The sequence below is a fragment of the Bison bison genome, unplaced genomic scaffold (genome assembly GCF_000754665.1).
Source record: "Bison bison bison isolate TAMUID 2011002044 unplaced genomic scaffold, Bison_UMD1.0 scf7180017864148, whole genome shotgun sequence".
Taxonomy (NCBI): Eukaryota; Metazoa; Chordata; class Mammalia; order Artiodactyla; family Bovidae; genus Bison; species Bison bison.
In genome coordinates this window covers 227675-237105 of record NW_011494720.1, presented here as the reverse complement: position 1 = coordinate 237105, position 9431 = coordinate 227675, and the positions used below count along the sequence as shown (strand labels likewise).

General features: G+C 39.1%; 1 long non-coding RNA gene across 1 annotated transcript in view; it reads right to left on the bottom strand.

The window, feature by feature from the left end:
- Positions 1-9431, bottom strand: part of LOC104989206 — a 91991-nt gene that overhangs the window by 17935 nt on the left and 64625 nt on the right. The window contains exons 2-3 of the long non-coding RNA XR_825349.1: positions 9088-9171; positions 7464-7496 (exon numbers count right to left, since the gene is read on the bottom strand). This is a non-coding gene — a long non-coding RNA (uncharacterized LOC104989206). The remainder of the gene's footprint in view (positions 1-7463; positions 7497-9087; positions 9172-9431) is intronic.

The window sequence follows — 9431 nt, the reverse complement described above, 5'->3', positions numbered from 1 at the left end:
CACCAGTCAGAATGGCTGCGATCCAAAAGTCTACAAATAATAAATGTTGGAGAGGGTGTGGAGGAAAGGGAACCCTCTTACACTGTTGGTGGGAATGCAAACTAGTACAGCCACTATGGAGAACAGTGTGGAGATTCCTTAAAAAACTGGAAACAGAACTGCCTTATGATCCAGCAATCCCACTGCTGGGCATACACACTGAGGAAAGCAGAAGGGAAAGAGACACGTGTACCCCAATGTTCATCGCAGCACTGTTTATAATAGCCAGGACATGGAAGCAACCTAGATGTCCATCAGCAGATGAATGGATAAGAAAGCTGTGGTACATATACACAATGGAGTATTACTCAGACATTAAAAAGAATACATTTGAATCAGTTCTAATGAGGTGGATGAAACTGGAGCCTATTATACAGAGTGAAGTAAGCCAGAAGGAAAAACACCAATACAGTATACTAACGCATATATATGGAATTTAGAAAGATGATAACAATAACCCTGTGTACGAGACAGCAAAAGTGACGCTGATGTATGGAACAGTCTTATGGAATCTGTGGGAGAGGGAGAGGGTGGGAAGATTTGGGAGAATGGCATTGAAACATGTAAAATATCATGTATGAAATGAGATGCCAGTCCAGGTTCGATGCATGATACTGGATGCTTGGGGCTAGTGCACTGGGACGACCCAGAGGGATGGTATGGGGAGGGAGGAGGGAGGAGGGTTCAGGATGGGGAGCACATGTATACCTGTGATGGATTCATTTTGATATTTGGCAAAACTAATACAATTATGTAAAGTTTAAAAATAAAATAAAATTTAAAAAAAAAACAAAAAAAAATAAAAATAAAAGATTGTTCTTATTTTCTATTTATTATTTAATGTTTATTTATTTTGGCTGCACTGGGTCTTAGTTTTGGCATGTGGGATCTAGTTCCTTGACCAGGGATGGAACCCAGGTCCCCTGCATTGGGAGCGTGGAGTCTTAGCCACTGGACCACCAGGGAAGTCCCTAAGAGATTGTTTTTAAACTGGACGCACATGTTTGCCACCCCTCTCTAAGTCCCTAGATTATAGAAATCTTCTATAAATATTTGTTGAACGGATGAACAAAGAGAACATAGCGAAACACCAAGCCAAGCCTCCTCCAGTCACTCACATCGACTCTCCTAGTTTACACTTTCTTTCTGTTGCAGTCAGCTCAGTAATCAGGGCTGGGAGTACTTCCATGTACGCATAAACTGAACAATATTTAAATGACAGATTAAGATACTAAATGGTAGGTGTGAGTAGGAAGGTGACAATGGCCAGCACCAAAGCCTATCAGAAATGTAAGATGCAGTCACTGTGACATCAAAGCAAGGAAAGAGAATCTGCCTTGTTACCCACCAACACACGATGAACAACAGAGTAGGCCTGTCCTTCTGAAAACACTACTCAATTCCCATTTGCAAACAGTAATTAGACATCCTTCTTCTGTACCGTAACATGCGGCATGACATTTCCATGACCCAGCCGACTACGGGGATCAAAGATGCCTCTCACCGCCTACTCACAGACTGAGTCATCCTGCATGAACCTCTCATGCATATCAATGGACAGACACTGATCGCTAAGAGTCGCTAAAGTCAGTGCTCCCCCCTAGCCTGGCTAGTTAGCCTTGACATCCCCATCCTTGATTTCTACAAAGCCCACTGTGTGCATGTTCAGTGGCTCAGTCATGTTCAATCAACTCTTTGCAACCCCATGGACTGTAGCCCACCAGGCTCCTCTGTCTATAGGATTTTTCAGGCAAGAATACTGGAGTAGATTGCTATTTCCTACTCCAGGGGATCTTCCTAATCCAGAGATTGAACATGTGTCTCCTGCATCTCCTGCGTTGGCATGTGGATTCTTTGCCACTGAGCCACCTGGGAAGCCCTACAAAGTCCACTTGCATCCTTCAAATCCAAGTAATAACCAAAGCAAAATTACTTATTTTCTTCATGTTTCACATAGAAATATCCTTTTTCTACCTATATTCTATCCTATTTTCTACCTATCAGCTCTATGTTAGTATCAACTACATCAGAAATGGCATCTATTGAAGTGGAAAAAATGAAAGCACCATTCTGACTAGTCAACCACTAATCCATTAGTGTGGAGACTTCAATTATACTGCTGTGTTTTCCAAAGGGCCCAAGTCAAGAAAGATTTAAATGTCAAGAGTCCACAGTTTGGCACATGAATCAAAATGGGGAAGTACAAGTCTCTTTCTTCCTAACCAGGGACCCACACAGAATGAAACCATGGACCCAAAGTCTGTGACAGAATAATATCACTTCTGTGAAATCAGCAGATTCTTTCAAACCTGCTCTTCAAGTTAAATAATGCAAGAATATCATTATCAGTGAATTTGGGCATTTTATGGGATTAATATGTAATGGAGAAGTACTGCCTTATATGGAGCCAGATTCAACCAGCATGTGGCAAGCTTCATGTTATGCTTTCCTAAGTACCCTGACTTCTCCACTGATTAACTGTGACACCTGAGGCAATCTTCACAGGCTGTTCTGGGTCTCAACTGATGATCATAGTGCCAACCTCATAACTCTGCTGTGAGGATGAAATGATTAATGCATGTATTAGATCAGTGCCTGGCATGTGCCTAGAGATGATTAAGCTGTTATTATTGTTGCTATCACTAATAATATTTTCATTGCAAATAGCCCTTACTAAAACCTAAGGAGGTGGTTATTAAGTACCTCCATTTTCATAAAGGAAGAAAAGGAGACTCAGAGAGGTTGAGAAAATTGCTATAAGTCACACAAATCTGGTGCTGGTATAAGACTCTAGATTCAAAGTCCAGCCTTCTTTCCACTCCCCGGTCCCCACCCCAACCGCCAACTCATCCTCTGCAATGAGACTATAAATAGATCTGTCTGATTCAGCAAAGACGGCTTCCTTACATTTCTAACTTCAAAGAGGCATAATAATTGTATGTAAAATTCTTTTGATCAAAAAATAGTACTTCCAGAGAAGGCGACTTGAAAAGGAATATCATTAATTGCAGGCATTTAGCTGAGATAAGTCAAAGTCCTTTAATGTCCTGCATGTCTTGCTGTGTCAAGCAGCTTAGGGGGACTGGCAGGATGGAAAGAAAGAGCAGAAGATCAGGTGTCAGAAACTCAAGGATAAGTCACAGTCTCTCTGCTCACTGCTGTGAGATCTTAGACAAGTCACCCAAATTCTCTGCTTCAAGTGACGGTTGTGAGGATTAAATAAGATAATACTTGTTCCCTCAGTGTGAACTCTGGAGCTCGGGGGAAACACAAGCTATTATTTTTATCATCACAATCCAGGTGCCAGTAAACACTGTTTCTTGTGCACATAAGCTTAAAGACAAAACTATCCAAACTTTTCTGAAATGATCCTTTAATACATCAATGACCTTGAGTGAAATCCCCCAGCATTTTACACCTTTTCCATTCCTAGGAACCATGAGCTAAAAAGGGGGGCAAGATAGGCTCCCTCATCAACTCCAGCACCTTTTCCTTCCTTCTTCCTTTGGGACTCCGAGGAACATTCAAATACCACATCCTCTCATCTCATAAGCCTCCTCAAAGAGACCAGGTCAGTTCAGCTGCTTAGTGTGTCTGACTCTTTGGTGACCCCATGGACTGCAGCACACCAGGCTTCCCTGTCCATCACCAAATCCCGGAGCTTACTCAAACTCATGTCCATTGCGAGCTGGTGATGCCATCCAACCATCTCATCCTTTGTCATTCTCTTCTCCTCTTGCCTATAACCTTTCCCAGCATCAGGGTCTTTTCCAATGAGTCAGTTCTTCACATCAGATCTCCAAAGTATTGGATCTTCAGCTTCAGCATCAGTCCTTCCAGTGAATATTCAGGACTTATTTCCTTTAGGATTGACCGGTTTGATCTCCTTGCAATCCAAGGGACTCTCAAGAGTCTTCTCCAACACCACAGTTCAAAAGCATCAATTCTTCAGCACTCAGCTATCTTTATGGTCCAATTCTCACATCCATACATGACTACCGGAAAACCCATAGCTTTGACTATATGGACCTCTGTCGGTAAAGTAATGTTTCTGCTTTAAGGAATACTATTATTGCAGGAAGAAAGACCCTCCATCTCATTTAATTATAAGGAGTGTAAACACTTTTCTCCCTGAACATTGCAAAACCTGGGGAAAAGAGGAGGAGGGCTCTCATGCATATCCAACCTTTCTCACCTAAACACCAAAAGATGCACTTCCCCACCCAGAAGAACTGAAGGAAAAAAGGGAATGATAAGTGAGTAAGGGGCATGTCTACACCCACCAGTCTGCATCTACTCTCAGCAGCCACCCCCCACCCCCACATCACGTGTTAATTCATCGGCATAATTCATCACTTTTCCTGACTAAGATTCCACTAAGCTTGTCCAACCCTTCGCAACAATTTGATACTGCTCTCCAAATATCTAATTGTTTTAACTCTTAATTTCCCAACTATGTATAAATAAAGGAGTTCTAGTCCCCGAAGAGCTAAGGGTGAGGCCACCTGCTGCCTTTCTGTCCTTACTTCGACAAAGCCTAAAGTCAGATTGTCAACCCTCAGACAGGAGTTTACCAGGTCAAATCTTAAAAAAAAAAAAAAACAGACAAACAGAAAAACCTCTCCAGAAAAGAGATGTCCCAACAGCAACAGTTTGAGAAGCCCCCTGTTCCATATGGGTGTATGTGTGTGTATGTGCACTCAGTCGTGTCTGACTCTCTGCAACATTATGGACTGTAGTCAACCAGGCTCCTATGTCCATGGGATTCTCCAGGCAAGAATACTGGATTGGGTTGCCATTTCCTGCTCCAGGGGATCTTCCTGAGCCAGGGATAGAACCTGCATCTTCTGTATCTCTTGCATTGGCAGGCATATTCTTTACCACTGAACCACCTGGAATGCACCTCCTTCTCCATACCCACAAACAATGAAAAAAAAAGAAAAAATCTGATTTTCAACCTGGTCACTCCATGGTGAGACCCACCAATGGACAGGTTTTGCTCATACACACAGATTCCAATCAGCTTACTGAGTCCTAACATTCAAACATGAATACACTGCCCAGAATTAGCAAGGATGGACAAAAACAGATAGAGAAAAAGGTGATTCAGAGAAAAAATAGAAAATGCAGAGAGCAGAATAATCTTCAAAAGGAAACAAAACATTGACTGATATCCTCAAAGAGAAAAAAGAAATCAATGCATCCATAATATGAGAAGAAATACTCAAACAAAATAGTGAACAGTGATCAAGAAACAGTTCTTGAATATTAAAAATAAGATAGCTGAAAATTTAAAATATCAATAAAAAGTGTAGAAGATAGTCAGGGAAATCTTTCAGAAAGTAGAACAAAAGATCAAAGAGATGAAAAACAAAAGGAAAAAGATAAAAAGTTAGAGGCTTCATCCAGAAGATGTAACATCTAAATAATAAGAGAACCAAAAATATAGAATATTGAGGGGAAATTTATAAAAATAATAAATAATAAAAAGTTAGTTTTGAAGAGCTGAAAGGCATAAATCTTCAGACTAAAAGAGTTTACAAATTACCCAGCATATGAACAGAAAAGAACCCACACTAGAGCGTATCATTGTAAAATTCCAAAATATGGAGATAATCAAGGTAACTGAAGGGAAAAGAATAGGTCACCTAGATTCTGAGAATTGAAAAGGCTTCAGAATTCTTAATAACCGAAGTAATACAACAATAGAATGATTCCCTTAAAATTAAGTTTTAGAAATGAATTTTATCTAGAATTCTGTACCATCCAAACTATCAATCAAGATACACTTTCATATAGGCAAGGATTCAAAAAATTTACCTTTTATACATCCTTTCCCAGAAAGCTATTGTAGGATGATGTACTCCAACTTAAATGAGGAAGACTGAGATTTAAGAAACGAAGCATCTGACATGGGACAGCAGTGAACAGAAGTCTCAACACAATAGCTACTCAGCAGACCTAGAGAATAACTTCTCCATATAGTTGCAAAGGGGCTCCAGGAGGAAAGCCTGGTGTGGAGTCAGTAATGATGCATTTGAGCATAACTACATAGACAAAGATTCTGGAGAGTTCAACAAAAAATACCAATAGGCACTAGACAAAAATAAATGACAAGGCACTTATCAGCGCCAGGAAAAACAAATGGCTGTGCAAGAAAGAAGCATTGGTAATATTTCACTATTTGACTTATCAGTGAAAAACATTTGTTTAAATCATATTATTAATCTTGACTACTCGTTTAAAACAATACTGTTATATAATTTTATTGAGGGGATGGAAGGAAATGTGTGGAGAGTAAGAGATCTATCACATTTCTCTTAAGTCAAGGAGTGAAAAAAAGTAGTAAATTCATACTTAGCAATATAAGAGTAAACAGCAGGGAAACAGCCAAAATTTTTGTTATATAAAGATACATAAATATAAAATATATACTCTAGGGAGGGGAACTAAGGAATGGGAAAGACATTGCTACTTTTTCATCATAAGCCTGTTTTTGGTTTTCAAAATTATGAATATATATATCACATTGATTAAAATATATATATATGTTTTGATAACTAAAATTTTAAAATCTCTATGAATACACTATGTAATCAATAGAAAAGAAAACTGGAGATTGTAAGAATAAAGCTCAAATAAGTAACTGACCTAAAGGCAAATGACCCTAAAACCTCCCATTCATTAAAATTTTACACACTTAGAAGCATGCTTTCTTCCCACTTTGTAGTTATACCACTTCAAAATAGAAGTCCTCTCATTATTGCTTTGATATTGTAAATTAACTTCAAAATATCTGATAGATCTTCTAATTTCTCTTACTTATCATATGAGCAAAGTGAAAATACCTCTTTTGCATATATTTTCATAAATGATGAAATCCTTAATTTGTACACTGGTCATTAGAGTATTCATGAAATTCACTAAATTAGTTTGATATCCTTGTGTTTTACACTAATACTTATGCTCTTGACAAATATCTATACAAAGCATAAAATGTATCCTTCCAATAAAGGCCCAACCATTCAATTATGAATAACAGAATCAGCGTTAAACTTTTTAAAAATACATACCTCTACACTAATAGAATGTATTCTCCAGTCATAAATCTAAAATTTTTACTAAAATGATTCCAAACCTTATTATAATTTCCTTTGAAGTTTGGCTTTTATATGATATAAAAGCATGCAACACACCCAATTCTATTAGCTTTAAGTCTTCCAGAATCAGACACGTTTAGGCTTACAAATAAGGAAGTCAATGTTATTCAAACAAATGCACTTCACTTATGGATATAATGGCTACTTAGCGTATACATAATCAAAACCACTTATTGTGGTTCTGCTTTTAAAATAGAGAAATTGATTTAATTAAAAAAAAAAAAAACAGCTCAAATTGACATTTAGGGAAAGTGATTTGCTTACCTCTGTTGGTTTGTAGCAGTCTACAAGAGCTTCCTAGAAGAAAATACGCAGAAGTTTTATTTTAAAATTCAACATCATTTAAGTGAAATCATTTCATTTTTATAACATTATTCTTAACAGGGGAAATCAATATTTCATACTGACTACCAAGAATCACACTGTCTTTCAGTATCTGTTAGCCCTCTGAAGACACAAAGTTGTACCTTTCATTTGCACTCTTCAGAACACACACATACACATCTGTCCTCTGGGCTGCCTATGTGGTTCATAATAAGCTGGATACACTTAAGTTGAGACAGCCTGTGAGAGATGGTGACAATCACACTGGATGTGGAGAATGAGAGTCTGGCTGTGATTCAACCACAAAGTAGCTTGTCTCACCTCTGCAGGCTTTGGTTATCCTTCCCTGGGAACCAGACAGGGTGACCTGATGGCAGTTAAAGCTTCTTTCAAGTAATTACATTTTTGATAAAAAAATTTTATGTCATTACATTTTCTATAGAACTGCTGCCTGGGGTTTTTTGTTTGCTTTTCTTTTGCTTTTTGTAACTTTCATAACCGGGATGCTATCATCTCCCAACTAATTTACCAACAAGAAATGAGAGCCTGGCTCTACCACATTAAACTGAGACTGTTCACCACTCAAGGGACACCAGTAATTATTAACACACTAAACACATTAACATTCAAATGTGTCCTTTACTTGCCCCTAGTGATCATTTGTCTTCTGTGATAACTAACAGCCATCAACAGTAATTATCAATGAACAGTGAGAACCATGGCAGGTCAAAGGTTAATTGGTTTTAGAAACTCCCAAATGCAGATTTTAAAATGATAGATTTGACTTCCCATGGAAAGGGAAATGAGTAATTTTTTGCTCTGGACAAAGGAAATGGGGGAATCTCAATATCCATTGTATTAGGTGAGCATGAACCGATGAAAGATATTTTATTAGAATTATGTTGTAAACAATCTTATTTAGAAATGAATTTCATGAATGGTATAATCCACAACTGCAAGACCAGAATCCTGGGCTTAGGTATTCCAGTTCTAGCTCAGCTCCTCTCCTTCTCATACAATTGTGGGACATGCCTTCCTTCTCTGGCAAATGGATTTCTGGAGGCAGAACCATCCTTCTCCCAAGAAGTTGGAGCTGAAGAAACTCATATCCCTAAGGTGTTGTAAAATCTGACTATAGTCAGGTCCTTTGGGCTGTTTTATCTCCAGATATGCAGTTTGAGGTGAAGTAAAGTCGCTCAGTCGTGTCCATCTCTTTGTGACCCTGTGGACTGTAGCCTGCCAGGCTCCTCTGTCCATGGGATTCTCCAGGCAAGAATACTAGAGTGGGTTTCCATTTCCTTCTCCAGGGGATCTTCCCGACCCAGGGATTGAACCCGGGTCTCCCATATTGGAGGCAGATGCTTTAACCTCTGAGCCACCAGGGAAGCCCTATGCAGTTTATGTGGGTGAATACTCAGCATCTTATCAATTCCCTCTGCAAACTGCCATTCCCCAAGTGCTGGTACCAATACCACCTCAGGGCAGGATCAGTGAGAGCCATGCTCTGGAGACCCAAGTGGATTCAAGCATTCATCAAAGGATCTAGATTTTGAATACTACTTACTCGTAATTTTAAAGCCCTCTCTTCTTCACTGTCTGCATCAAGAAGATCATCAATGTCAATTTCCACATCTGGCATTTCTTCTTCCTGGGGGACAAATATGGAAACATTCTATTTAGTAAGATACTGCAGTGTATCAAACCAATGTTGTTGAGTCATATAGATGTGCTGACAATTAACGGGGGTGGGGGCACAGGGAAGAGACTAAGAGGAAGAGGAGGGAAAGAAGAAGGGGAAGTAGGGGACAGAAAGGAGGAAAGAGAAGAAAAAGGAAGAAGAGGTGGGAAGGGGAAGGAGGGAAAAGGAACAGAGGGAAGAGTGGGAGCAAAGGAGACATTAGTGTCACA